This window comes from Mus caroli, unplaced genomic scaffold (assembly GCF_978045245.1).
Source record: "Mus caroli unplaced genomic scaffold, Mus_caroli_1 scaffold_17, whole genome shotgun sequence".
In the NCBI taxonomy this organism is placed as follows: domain Eukaryota; kingdom Metazoa; phylum Chordata; class Mammalia; order Rodentia; family Muridae; genus Mus; species Mus caroli.
The window spans coordinates 90,145,830-90,160,607 of NW_028227272.1; the positions used below are offsets into that span (position 1 = coordinate 90,145,830).

Below are 14,778 nucleotides of genomic sequence, written 5' to 3' on the forward strand. Positions count from 1 at the left end.
CTGAGGAGTGTGGCACAGAGAGCATACCCATTGTAATGATCACAGCGGACAATCATGTGATCAAACCACAGAGCACATGTGGTATTGTGATAAACCAACACTCCAGCACATTGGCTGTGCTCAATGAACTTGAGAAGGAAAATCAGGAGTAAATAAATATACCATAAGCAATAAATGTTAATCAAAGGTAGTGATTCATAGCAATAAAAAAAAAGCCATTTCAAAATTAGCGTTGGGGCAGCTAAGCTGCCCGAGCATTTTGTGTTACCCCCATCTCTGTGTTTACACCAGTGCGACTTGCAGAGGGGTGGATGGAAGTGAAGCCACTGGAGCAATGGTTCTCTACCTTCCCAGTGCTGCAACCTTTCGATGCAGTTACAGTTTCTAAGTTACAGCTGACGCCCCAACCATAGAAGTATTTTGTTGCTACTTTATAACTGTAATTTTGCTACTGTTATGAATCATAATATAAAAATCTGTGTTTTCTGATGGTCTTAGGTGACCCCCCCCCCTAAAAGGTTATTGGACCACCCATAGGCTGAGAACCACTCACTGCATTCAGTGCCTAAGGAAGCACAGGAGGGTGTCATCTCCAGAGCCTCTCCCCAGCAGCCTGTGATGTTTTTCACTGAGCTGAGAATCCAAGCTTTATCCTTGAGAACCACACATTGAAAATGGAGAAACCGAGCCGGGCGAGGTGGCGTACACCTTTAATCCCAGCACTCGGGAGGCAGAGGCAGGCGGATTTCTGAGTTCGAGGCCAGCCTGGTCTACAAAGTGAGTTCCAGGACAGCCAGGGCTATACAGAGAAACCCTGTCTCGAAAAACCAAACCAAAAAAAAAAAAAGAAAGAAAGAAAGAAAGAAAAAAGAAAAGAAAATGGAGAAACCAGCCCCCGCAAGTTGTTCTCTGACTTCCACAGACACACCATCGTCGCACAAGCACCACCCTCAACAAAATGAATAAATAAATGTAATCTTAAAAAGAGAAACTAGAATTTCTAAGTTAGAGTTTTCCATATATAATATCAAACCCAGAAGCCAAGAAAAATAACTGAGCAATCTGACTGTGTCAAAGCACGTCTTCATGGATATTCTCTTCCTGGATAGTTGAAGAAAACCCAAAACAAACATACATTGAATCATATGCTGAGAACTTTCAATTTGTAAAGGGCTAAAGAACAGGGCCTTAAAATTTAATATTGTAAAAAAACCTAAACAAAAGGGTCAGATGACAGCAGAAATATGCAGATATTTAAACTATTTATTTAATTTTTACGGTGCTCCGGGCGGAGGAGATGAGTCCCTGGTAAGTCCTTGATACACAGACACAAGAACTCTGCTTTGAATCTCCAGAACGAACAGAAAAGCCAGACACGGTACCTCTGTAATCCAAACATTTGGGGGGCAGAGACAGGCATATTATGGGGTGCACTGAGCAGCCAATCCAGCCAACTGGGAGCTCTAAGTCTAACGGGAGACCATATCCCCAAGAATGAAGATGGAAGGGTGATTGAGAAAGATGCCTGATGACAAGCTATTACATCCACAAACACCCAGATGGGCAGGAAGACCGAACACAAGCACACTCATACGATGCACACAAGCGAGCATGTTCTCTTGCCTTCACTTTTGGGAGTCGAGGACATCTTAAGATTCCATCATCAAATAGACTAACAAAGATCAAACACTTGATAAACCCCGTGTGTCCCACTACCCTTGGGAGTGGAGAAGCCAACAGAGTGCAAACACATTCACTCTTTGGCAAGTTCTATTCCCTGACTTCCTCACACAGTCGAGAATTTGAAGTTCCTAAACTCATGATTAAAGAAATGAAAAGAATATCTCATGGCCAGAGTCTGAAGGCAGAAACTTGTTACAGCCAAGACCTGTATGAAGCCACTAAAGGCAACAGCGGAAATTCTGCTTTCTTAATGCTCTGACAACCAGCCAATCAGCGGCAACCCTGCACTTCGGACAACCAGCCAATCAGCGGCAACCCTGCGCTTCCAGCCAATCAGCAATCTCCTTTCCCTTCTGAAAGTCAGCCAATCAGCAACAAGCCCAAACTTCTCAAGCCAACCTGTAAGAATCAGATCAACTGTGATTACTAAACTCCATCTTCAACCAATCCCTAGACTTTTTTTTTTCTCTCAATGTTCTAATTACTGAACTCAGTGTTCCCAAAACTCCACATAAAATCAGTCTTTGCTTTGTTCCTGTACAGCCCAAGCATTACGATCATCTCATTAGGCGAAACGACGTCAGAGAACAGAGGAATTGGAGAAATCCAGATATTACTCTAACTACAAAAAGTGTGTGCTTGTACCACTGAAAGGCTTCGAGCACAGCCCAGAGCCTCCGCGGAGGCTGGAGGCTAACACAGCCCTCCCGGTCGGTCGCCTGGAGGCCATCTTTGCCTTCCAATCGCAACAAGGAAGCTCTATGAAAATTTCCAAGCACACAGCACATGCGCATTTTAAAGTACACCTGTTGAAAAAGAAGTCAAGCACTTCATCTGAACTCAGTTTTGTCCTCTGTGACTTGACACCTGCCAAATCCAGAGAAGGGTGCGCTTACAGCTCAGTGACCAAAAGAAATGACACACTCACCGAGTCACTCCAACAGGCCAAAGGAAGTCTTCGTTTTCTTAGCCGAGGAGTGAGATCGTGGGATTCTAACACCAAGTTGTGCTTTGTCTCAATACGTCTCTAAAGGGGAGAAGAATAGAAAACATGAAAACCTGCTACCTAGAGGCTGGGCTGAGCTCTGGCTGAGGACTTAAGTGACATTTCAATAATCCAAAGTCTTAAACAGAGAGCCATTCAGCCAGTCCCTTGATACTGACATGATAGTCAGGCTGTGTTTTATTGACTAGTGGAGTTGGGTTCAGAGTCTCCGGTGCACATCAACACCAAGGGAACTTACAAGACGTGGTTTTAAAGTATTACATCACTTGATACAGCTTTACTCCAGCCCCTCTTCAGCTTCTCTTTCCTAGCATGACTACAGAAGACAATGTCAGCTCAGGTACACACACCTCCAGGGCTCATTTAATGTAGGCTTTACTCAAAAGCCTGACTGACGTCATTGGAAAGGTCCAGCAGCTGAACCAAAAACTTCCTGCAGCTCACAGAGTTGCTGTATTTAGGATTAAATTTTCAAATATATTTGTGTTTCTTTTCCTGTTTAAAAAAAATTGAAATAATCCCATCCATTGTCCACCAAGGTTTCAGAATCTGATCACGCTTCCTTAATTCAAGTGCAACTTACAGCTGCCTCCAAAGGCTATCATCAAATGGCCTGGAAATTATCTTTTAAAATGAACAATAGATGTGACGCAGTTCTGTTTCTGGGAACCTGTAAGAACTTGAGAACCAAGATGCCTAGTTGCAGTTCTGGAGGCCGAGGACTACAACCTATGTAAATATCCATAACAGAAGAACGGCAGAGTAAGCTTAAGATACGGTGCCACCCCCCCACAAAATATTAATCAGCCATTAAAGTCATCAAACAGCACTACAGTTGATGAAAACTTTTGTCACGATTTTTTGTTGTTGTTGTTGGTGTCATGGTTTTGACTTAGGAGAAACAAGATACTGAGGAGTGTACACGGTGATTCCTACTTTCCGAAACAATTAAAATTAAAATTAAATGTAAAACTAAGCCTTCATGTCCGTTGTCCCCACACAGGCATTTGGAACCCCTGGCAATGATGAGTTTAGCCTGTCAAAGCTTGCAGAATGTCCAGAGAGTAAAGCGCTTGCCACACAAGCAAGGACAAGAGTTTGAATCCTTAACCCCTGTGTAAGCGCCACACAGGCATGACAACCTTCCTGTGGTTCCAGCTCTGGCAAGGCAGGGACAGAGGACCCTGGGGACAAGAGCTAGTGAGACCAGCAGTGTTAGCCAGCTCTGGGATGAAGTGAGAGACCTGCCTCAAGGGAAAAAGATGGAGAGCGAAGGAGGAAGTCGCCCCGGTGTTAGCATTAGGCCTTCACATGTATACACATACACATGCACATGCACATACACATGCATGCACATGCCCCTACACAAATACAAACAAATGCACAGGTGCCTACAGACAAAACAAAAACCTTGATGGATAATGCCATTAGCATTTAGTGGCTGAAGATTAGGGGTACTCCTGAGCAGCCTACAATGTGCGGGACAATGTACCAAGCAAGGAAAAAAAAAGCCAGGTCCAGTGTGACCACATTGCTGAGGCTGAGACACTGTGGTCTGTGTAGCAAATGTGGAAGTTTGAATGAAAATGGCTCCCACAGACTCATCGGGAGTGGCATTATTGGAGGTGTGGCCTTGTTGAAGGAAGTGTGTCACTGGGGATGGGCTTGGAGGTTTCAGACGCTCAAGCCAGGCTCAGCACACACCTCTCTCATTCCCACCCACCCTCCTCTCCCTGTTGCGTGCTGATCCAACTTTACAGCTTCTGGCTCCTTCTCCAATACCATGACTGACTGCGTGCTACCATGCTTTTTGCTGTGATGATCACAGACTAAACCTCTGAAACTGTAAAGCCAATACCAATCAAATGTTTTTCCTTATAAGAGTAGCCATAGTCTTGGTGTCTCTTCACAACAGCAGAAACCCTAAGACAGAGATGACTAAATTTGAATAGGAAAAAAATAAATAAACATGGCAACTTACACACCAGGATGTCCACATAGCTTTAATTCCTGGAGAATGGGAGCAGAGATGGAGCTGAGATCCTGACAGAGTGAATGAAAACGGTACCCACCCACCAGCTTCCCACTATCCTTTGGCATCTTTATCCTCCATGCTTAGACATGGCTTAGGGAGGGAACTTCACTAAAAAACTGTGCTTTGCGCAGATGGAAGAATATAAATTGGAGTTGGGAGAAAAAGCCAACTTAAAGATCACATGGGTTAGGGAAGTGATAACTTAGCCAGTTTGGCCTTTGGCAAATCTGCACAACAGTGCTTGGATTCCCATGTATAATCTAAATTAACATGAGTTAACCTCAATCTCTTGCAACCTTCATATCAGGAGTTTGGTATTTTTATTGCACTAGAGGGAGTTCAGTTTTAAACAGAGCAGCGTGCCGGTATGAATGTAGCCAGTGAGTCACTGGCTGTGTGAGTCTGAGCAGACTGGCTTTGCTAGTCATTTCCTGGAGTTTGGCTTATATCCTGCCGCTCAGAGAGCATATAACCCACACATCGGCCTTCCTTATATGTGGATATACATCCCAGTACATGTATGGAAACTGACAGTTTCTCTCCTACACATACATGCTAATGATAAAGCTTAAGCTTTGAGTTAAGCGCAGTAAGAGACAGTCACTAACAATAAATACGAGCAATTAGAACACCCGTGATAAAGTCCACATGCCTAGGTTTGAAGCAATGAAGACATTATTTAAAATAACTAAAGGAGGTTTTGAAGACTTTTGCAAGCATGAAGAACTGCAATGCATCCCGTGAACTACACATGCATGTGTGTTGTGTGCATGTGGTCATGTCAGCATGAGCTCACGTGTGCACATACATGTGAAATCCAGTGGACAACTTAAGATGTCATCTACTTGGCTTTTTGAGACAGGGTTTCTCCCTGGTCTGGAACTCACTAAGGAGACTAGCATGGCTGGCCTGAGAGCCAGAGGGGACCACTGTCTCCACCTTCTCACTGCATGTGGTGTGAGCTCTGAGGACCACACCAGCATTTTATCATCTGAACCATCTCCCTAGACCCCTAAGTTCTTTCTTCCTAGTAGCCTCTGGGTGTCCTGTGTAGCCAGGGTTGTTGTCAACCAAGGAAGGATACAGAGGGCACGTTGGCTGAAGTGAGCCATAAAGCAAAGGCACTCACGTGGCAGGTGGGGAGAAGCCACCGAGTGATCAGTCACCATCATCACTGAATGTCACATGTTACTTGCACGGACACTACATATAGATGAAAGCCCAGGAAGGCAGAGACTGCTACGGGAGGCAAATACATTCTCATATTCATCTGGAAAATAAAAGCACAATTGTGATTTCTGACTCTTCCCAGACTCAGCCTTCTGTCAAGCTTCATGCGCATCCTCCAACGCTTGGGCATAGCCAAGCTTCACTTTGTGCTCACCTCTGTGGCACACGCTCGCGCTCTTTCTCTCTGACCTCTGCCATCCCTCCCTCCCTATACCCTCACAGTCTTATTTTACTCTGGAATGTTCCCTCACTAGCCTGAACACTCCATGGTTCTCAGTATGAGTCTCAGTTGTACATACATGGGGTTTCCATAGACACACCTTTGTCCCCTGGCCTTAGTCTGAGCATGCATTTAGTGTCCTATGAGGTGAACGGAAGCTGGTCTCCCTCTCCCTGACTGTGAGACACGTATGATCTGAGCACCTCTTTTGAAAACTCCCTCTGGTGTCAGTGTCTTCTGACTAGGAGCTGTCCGCATGACTGCATTTGTACCTTGTTCTGATGTCCAGGGTCCGCCTCACCACTCTTCTCCATGTGACAGGACACAGCCACGAGAACATAGGGGAGACTCTGGGAATGGGATCATAGGAGCCAAAGTTCCAGCTCCCTTGCTGCCACCCTTTGGTGAGTCTCTCCTCAGTACAGTGTCAAGGATACACAGTGGACAGAGGTGCCATGATGGCCTGGCCATGTTGGCATTGGAGCAGGTGGTTGTGACAGATATGACTGGCATCTGTTTATTGCCCCCAAATCCATCATAAGGATGCCTCACATAATAAATCAAACTCTAGGGTACATATGTGCCTGTTGCACAGGCCTGAGACTAACTTAAAAGTGTGGCAATTAAGACACACACACACACACACACACAATCTGTTGTGCAGAGGTCATCAGTGCTCGGAGCTGAAGACAAGCAGCCCATTGGAAGCATCTTCTTTCTCACTGCAGCCATTTTCAAGGAGTCCATGTTGCCCTATGTGCTGACTTCCATCCCGATGTTCAACTAGGGTGCCTCTCTAAAGCTCCACCCTTTCCCATTTGTGCATGCTTTGTTTTGTCAGCAGAACTTGGAGTGTAACCAAGGAAGAGCTCTGGTCTATTGACCTGAGAGAGAGGGGATCAAGATCAGGTAGGATATCTTGTCAGTCTCAGCTCCTTCCAGCCACAGAATGCCATGCACGCTGAGAGGATGGCTGTATCCCACGGTGTGTGGTGAGGACCCAGAGCTCTTCCAGACAGCAGAGAGAACAGGTGCCTTCTTCCACACAGAGATGATACAGGGACACTCCTGGGAACAGAGATCTCTTAGAACATCACAGGCCCCTTTTCCAAGGGCCAGCCTCTTAGATTTAATCTATGAGAACTAGTGTGGCCAGTTGCTTTCAAACGTTAGACCAACAATGGATATGCATTAACTTTGAGTGTGTCCCCCACAAGGCTTGGTGACCCCAGCATAAGGAATGTCAATGACAACGAGTCTCTTTCCTAGGTCAACCATCATGGATGCAACTGCAGTTGGAACCACTGGTCCCAACAGGCGTCACAGTGGGGACTTTTACAACAGAGAGGCAAAGGCAGGCTTGTGAAGGCCAGACAGCACAGCTACCACCCCCATAATGTGCTCTATAATGTGGGCAGGAACCTCTCTCTTTGAACTCATAAATGTAAGTCACATCTTTTCTTCTAATTTTTAAGCCACATATTCTTCCTATTTAAAAAAAAAATAGCCGACATGGACAGGCAGCTGCTCATGAATGTATAACACAAATGCGTCCCTTTCTGTCTTTAATCATTCCACTCTTTGAGAAGATACTCATGGTTGAAATCTCCCATGAAGCTAGTCCTGTCTTTCTTCTTGCTATCAAAAGCAACCACTCTGGCCTTCAAGGAATCACAGATATTTAAGATTTCGCAAGCTCTGTATTTTCAAAGTTTGGAAATTCTAGCTCTGTACAGAAGACTATTTCGAAAGGCTCCAAGTAAATGGCCATGAGTCAAATGCTCTGTGAAAGGGATGAAGAAAGCCCATCTAAGCAGGCCTAGCTGCCAGTTTAAGATGCAGCTGGAGAGAGCCAATGCGTGACTCCCATTCTTTTGTTTCTCATTGCATCTCTGTTCTATCCTCGTGAACACCATTGATAACCTTGGCTCCTACTCAGGAAGGAGCTTAGTCATTGAGACAATATCACGGCTCTGATATTGACCTGCCTTAGTAGAACATGGGTAGAAACACATCCAAATGATGCTACCATCAAAGAATTGTGTCTAAGTCAGCAAGTGGAGCGAGGGGAGGGCTCACTTGGTAAAGTGTTTGCTGCACAGCCCTGAGAACCTAAGATTGAATCCGCAGCCTGTCTTGGCTTTTGCAGAGGGGGCTGTCTCAGGAAGAGACAGATGGATCCAAGAACCTCCCTAGCCAGCTGTCCTAGGCAAATTGTTGAGCTATAAGCTCGTGTGGAGAAAGATTGAGAAAGACACTCAGCATTGACTTCTTTCATTCCTAACATGCACTAGGACACACACACACACACACACACTCACTAAACCACATAAACATACTAAATTATACACTATACACACACACACACACAAACACACACACACACACTAAACCACATATACATACTAAATTTTACAGTATATACACATACACACACAAACACATATAAAGACCCACACACTCATTCATTAAACCATATACACATACTAAATTATACACTATACACACACACACACACAAACACATACAAACACACACACACACACACACTAACCCATGAAACACAGTACATTGTTTACAGACTGTGTAGAGAATCCTCTAAGAAACTGCAACCCTTCATCTTATGCAGAGCCTTGTCTGACCCAAATGCAGAGATTCTCAGATGGCCAGAAGAATGGCTCTGTCCCCTCCAGCAACTGCTCAAAGGTCTGTAAAGATCCTGGCAAAACTCCAGAGCTGGATTGTAGATTACAAATCTCAGTAGACCTTCCATTTAGGACTAGAGAAGAACAAAACAGGGCCTGGGGTGTGTCACATGCTAGAATCCTGACCTGGCATGCATGAGTCTTGAGCTCCATCCGGAGCAGCTCATGATTCAGGCATCATGGTGAAAACCTATAATCTTAGCCCTTGGGAAGAGCAGGCAGGAGGTTAACTCAAGATCGTCCCCAGCTACAGAAAGAGTCTGAGGCCAGCCTAGGTTACACAAGACCCTGTCTTGAAGGAATTTGAAAGCAATTTATTTTCCAGATTTAAAACAAGGATTATTTACCTCTCTCTGTGATAATTTTGCTACTTGCCTTCCCATTTCTCTCTCTCTCTCTCTCTCTCTCTCTCTCACACACACACACACACACACACACATACACAAGCACTCTCTCACACTATATTATATATAGTATATGTAGAAATATATTATCAAGAAAGATCATTAGCTACATAATCCAATCTAACAGGAACACCTTTATTTCACATTGTCTTTCCAACTACCCACATGAGCACAAGTGAGAAACTATACTGTCCAGGAAAATGAAACACTCAGATATTTCCTCACAGCTGCCCATCCTCCAAACCCTTCCACTCCTCCCCGACCATGAGCACCCTAGATGAGTAGTTGGATCTGCCCACTGAGAAACTTCTGTACTTCCACCGTGATTGGCTACTCCAAGGCAAGCACCCTGAGGGATAAACTCTCTGCTGTCCATCATCATAGCGCCTGACACACTTTGCCCTTTGCCATCATAGAAGGAGCCCTGGGATGCCCTGCGCCCATCGCTGGGGCTGCACCTGTAAGCCTGCCACTTGCACATGGAACTTCAAAGGCTTCCAGAGCAAGACAACGAGACACCTGCAGAAGAAGCCATCCGAGATGCCAGGAAGAGAACTACATGGCTGCGGAGCCTGGGGCTTTTTCAGAGGGAGAAGACAGTTGGGGAAGAGAAAGGGGAAGAGAGAGGGGCTGAGATCACAAAGTATCTGTTCTCCTCAGAGAACAAAAACATTTCCTAGAAGCCAGGGTGGGAAGTCGGCTGTTAGAGCTTGTAACATTTCACAACTTCTGAGGGTGCAGGTGCTTAAACGGACACACACATTTCTGAGATGGTGTCTCCTTGGCACCTGAGCTCTCAGGAGTCCTGTGTTCACGTCTCTGCCTCACAGAAACGCTTGCTCTTGAGTCCCTGTCGTTCACTCATCTATGAAATGCGTAAGAGAGTTTCTCTGGACGGGAAAGGATCTTGGAACACATGGTGAGCCTAAGTTCTAATTGACATCTTATGATTACAAAGAAAAATACCCACAGTTTTGAGATCATGCAAAAACAAAAACAAAAAAGAAAATCGCAAAAAAAAAAAACCACCAAACCCTCCATTATCATATATTTTCTAAAATGTAGTACTTGGGATACATTGACTAAGAATTCTAAGTTATAAAATATTTTTCTCATTTTTCTATACACAGAGTTTCAGAAAAGCAGTAATAGAAATGCAGTGGATCGGCTAGAGGTCACAGTTGATACCTGTGAATCAAAGCTTCTCAGCTGTAAGCTAGGATTGCTTTGCTGTAGGTGTTTATACCACCTGGGGAAAGCAGCACAGGAGGTCTGAGGAGCTGACTCGGTATGGGAAGCACTGGACCTACAGACATGGGGATTCCATTTTGGTTCTCAGAGAGCACCAGTGTAAAAGTCAGACATGGCAGCAGCACACATCTGTAATCCCAGCATTCCATAGGTGAGGAGAGAAGCAGAAACAGGGAAACCTCTGGAACGTCCTTTCTCAAAGATGGCGGAATGCAAGGATCAGCATCCAAGGCTGTGCTCTGAGCACCGCATGCGTGTCATGGCACACACATACATGCATACCCACAGGCAGAGACAGACAGACAGACACACACACACATACACAGAAACACAGAGAGAGAGAGACAGAGACAGAGACAGAGACAGAGCCAGAGCCAGAGCCAGAGCCAGAGCCAGAGCCAGAGAGACAGAGGGAGAGAAATAGAGACAGAGGGACAGACACATACACAGAGTGGGACTTCATGGTGGAAACTTGGTGTGAAACAATTTAGTAAAAATCTGATTTAAAATGAAGATTCTAACTGAAAAAAAATTAGCTATAAGATAGGGGAAATGTGCTACTTTAAGATTTTTTTTTCTACAAGTGTAACACTCGGCAATAGGGTTGTCTTACCTAACTTCTACTGGGAATGACAGCACAAGGAGACCTTTGCCCCACTTACTGCTCAGAGCCATCTTGTGACATCTGTACCTGGAAACCTCCCTGCGTGGGAGAGCCTGTCCCCTTGCTTTGCTAGCAGGAGGGGATGCAGTGGGCTCACTTTCTGTACCCATGGGACCTCTCCCTGTCCTTTGTATTCCTCACAAGAGAAGTGTGCCCCAAGCACCCCAAGCTCTTTGAGGAATGTGGGTGGCTGGTTTGTGACATGTGGTGAGGGCCTTAGTTCTCCATCTTAGTCATCACATTAGCGTCGGGTATGAGACAACAGGGTACCGTCCTAAATACACATTTCCAAATAGAGAAAAAAATTTCATTGTTACTTCCTGAAGAAGGAGCCCAGCGCAGATGGATCTTCCTTCTTCACAGCCTGGACGTGTTGTGCCCTGTGAACACTTCCCTTTGGTGTGAGTTCCCACTTCTCATGCTCCTGAAATAAAATGTAAATCTAGTACTTTTGTAGGTCTCAATTGTTTCAAACTGTGAACAGGAAATCAATGCCACAGGGTGAGTAGCACCTGAGACACAAAGCCTCTGCTATGTCAACAACAACAATAACAAAAACAACAGCAACAACAACAACAACAAAGAGGAACTACAGGCTACCAAATTAATTAACCAAAAATGAAAGCTGAAATGGCATGTCAGTGGCGTGTGCTGCATGTCTTCTCAGAAAGGGATCCCTGCCACACAGGTGAGTCGGTCAATAAATGTGCTGGCTTTTTAAATTAAGAAGTGAAGTTAGTGAGTGGCAGAGGAACTGAGACAGGCTGCAGAGACAGGAGATGGGTCCGGGTGATTTGCTTTCAGACTTTACCCAAAAGAAAGGGACTGGAGAGTTGCCCAATCCTGCTATCATGTTTCCGGCTATGACAGGAAGAGATAGATCATGAGAGATAAAAATGGAAAATGTGAAAACAAAATAAAAATTTCTAAGAAAGGCAAAGACACAAGTTCCAGCTGCAGGCCTTGTTAAAGGAAGTGACTCTAGTCTACACTGGAGGAGAGTGGCTCAACCATGCTCTGATGGGACAAGAGTGGGCTGAGAAAGCCAGAAAGCCATGAACCACTCACAAGCTCCAGGATCTGTGTGGACAACATGACACCCAGGGCTTCTCTTGGAATGTCTAGGTGCCGATCCTTCACAAACTCCAAAGGCCAAACCCCCATTTGTGCTTCAATAGGAAAGCACAAATTCTGCCTGACTCCAGTTTGTGCCTCAATACTCAAACAAGCTATCTAGGCCGACTCCTTGTGAAACAGCCCCAGCTCCTCTGAATTCTACCAGTGAGTCATTATCCAAACTGTAAAGGAGCCATTCCCTTGCACACAAGCTCCCCTGATAAGGGATCCAGCAAACACTCAGCTGCTTCCATCCCAAGGACAAAGAATTCCTAGTTAAGAAAACAATTCCAGCAATTATCAGCTTGGTGTCCTCCAAGGAGAAAGAATACAAAGTCCTTAAAACAACCACCTCCACCCACTCCAGGCTGCCAGCTCAGGGTCGGCACTGAGGGTAGATCTGTGGATATCTGGATCTCTGAGCAAATGCATGAGTTGGCAAATGTTAGCCAAGGCAGAACATGCCTTTTCTCATAAGCTCATCCATTCTGTTCACATGAGGCACAAGACTTCCCCGAGAGATGGACAAGTTAGCACTGGGAACGGGGAGCCGTATTCTTGGAAAAACATGATAGCAATAAGAGGAAGGGGAAGTGTGGTTCTGGGGGAGCTGGCCTAAATCAAACATGTCTGATGAGCCAGATGGCTTCCAAAAACAAAGACAGAAATATTTATTACCCGAGTTTCCAGGCAGATCTAGGATGAGCAGACTTGCTTGGGTTCCCATTTACAGATGAAGTACACTGTGCCTTTTAAAACTCATGTGGATAAATTGGAGAGAGTCTTGAGATGGCCTGGCTTGTGAGAAATGCCCCCCACCCCACCCCAATACCGTTGCCTGGAACTTTTGTGGTAACGAGTGGTTCTCATCAGAAATTTTTGGAATAAAGAAAATTAATAGTTACTTTAAAGACAAGAAGAAAGCACCTGGCTCTGTCACTAAGAAGATGTCGTGTTCATCTCTATGACTGACACACAGGGGCCACCTAAATAAGAATAGCCACTTCATGCCCCAATGATAGTCCATACACCAGACTGAATGCACCCTGGCTTTCTCTTCAGACTCTCAACAGAAAAAAGTCATAAACATGCTCTAGTGACAGTAACAGTAACCTGATACACTTTACATTTTGTATGGCACTTTATAGTTTGCAATAGACAAATATCTGCATATCAAGATGGATAGATAGGTAGATAGATAGATGATAGATAGATAGACAGACAGACAGACAGACAGATAGATGATAGATAAAGAGAAATATATCTCAGTAAAAGACCATGACAGTCCTAAGAGATAAATATGTCAGATATTACAATTCCCTGCTTAGGAGATGAGGATTATAGATCCAAGGTGATAGCAGCCTGGCCTTGCTCCCATCCTCTGGTAGTCTAAATTCTGAGCCTTGACCAATGAGCCTCCGAGGAGAGAGTATCTTACTGACTAACTGTGATGGTACCATAGCTATAGCTACCATCCTGCTTGCTACTTAAGGCAGACACCAAAGTTAGGTTGACAGCCTAGAAATTAAGCTTGTATCTTCTCAAAATACTTAAGGCAGGCATATTGTAGAAAATAGTCCATTGAAAGGATGTAGATGAGAGGGTTGGTGAAATGGCTTCGTGGATAAAGTGTGTGCAAGATGAGGACCCAAGTTCCCATCCCCAGAACCCATGTTATGAGCCAGATGTGGTGACTTATGCCTATAATCCTAAAGCTGGAGACACAGACATGAGGATCCTGGGTCTCGCTCACACATTAGCCTTGCTGAACTGTGACACTCCAGGTTCAGTGAGAGACTTTGTCTTTAAAAAGACAGTGTGGAGAAAGACCCCAGACCTCCACCTCTAGCATCCACATGCATGCACATACATGTGCACACATGAACATGTGCTGTCCTAACACACACACACACACACACACACACACACACACACACACACATGACTTTGTGCTGTCCTAACACCTTTCTGGGTGATCTGGCCTGAAATGTATACACAATCTAAAAGTTCGTTTATGCTAATACATCATTTTCATACGGATCTTTATAAATTATATCTCAGTGAAAGTGTTCCTGCTGGGAATGCACATTCTTAGAACTAAACCACTGGGCCAGTGCTAAAGAGCTGTCCAGGCCTCTCCTCTCTGCTGGGAGCTTCTGATTCTCAGGCCATGTTCCCCTCCACTGAGCATAAGTATTTCCTGAGTAAGAAGGTTGTCTGTGGACTATACACAGCTACCAACTTTGAGACCATACTTTGCATAACAATAGATAGTTGGCCCAGTTTCTACGCCCAAGAAGAAAGCAAAGAAATAATTCAATGTAAAAGTCTGCAAAACTGATGGACAATCAATTCACAAAACAAAACAAAAAGAAATATACAAAATGTCATTCACCCTCATTTTCATAGTCTAGATAAAGGTATGAACAAGTTAAAGGAATAATATAAGACCATGATATGCCCA

At 44.7% G+C, this 14,778-nt stretch overlaps 1 long non-coding RNA gene across 1 annotated transcript; it reads right to left on the bottom strand.

Moving 5' to 3' along the window:
• Positions 1-1,199: 1,199 nt before the first annotated feature.
• On the bottom strand, positions 1,200-6,654 carry LOC115029551 (uncharacterized). Its single transcript, XR_003835113.1, has 3 exons — positions 6,447-6,654; positions 5,854-5,994; positions 1,200-2,710 (listed from the first exon to the last, which is right to left on the bottom strand). It is a non-coding gene; the product is annotated as an uncharacterized LOC115029551 (long non-coding RNA).
• Between the last annotated feature and the right edge of the window lie 8,124 nt (positions 6,655-14,778).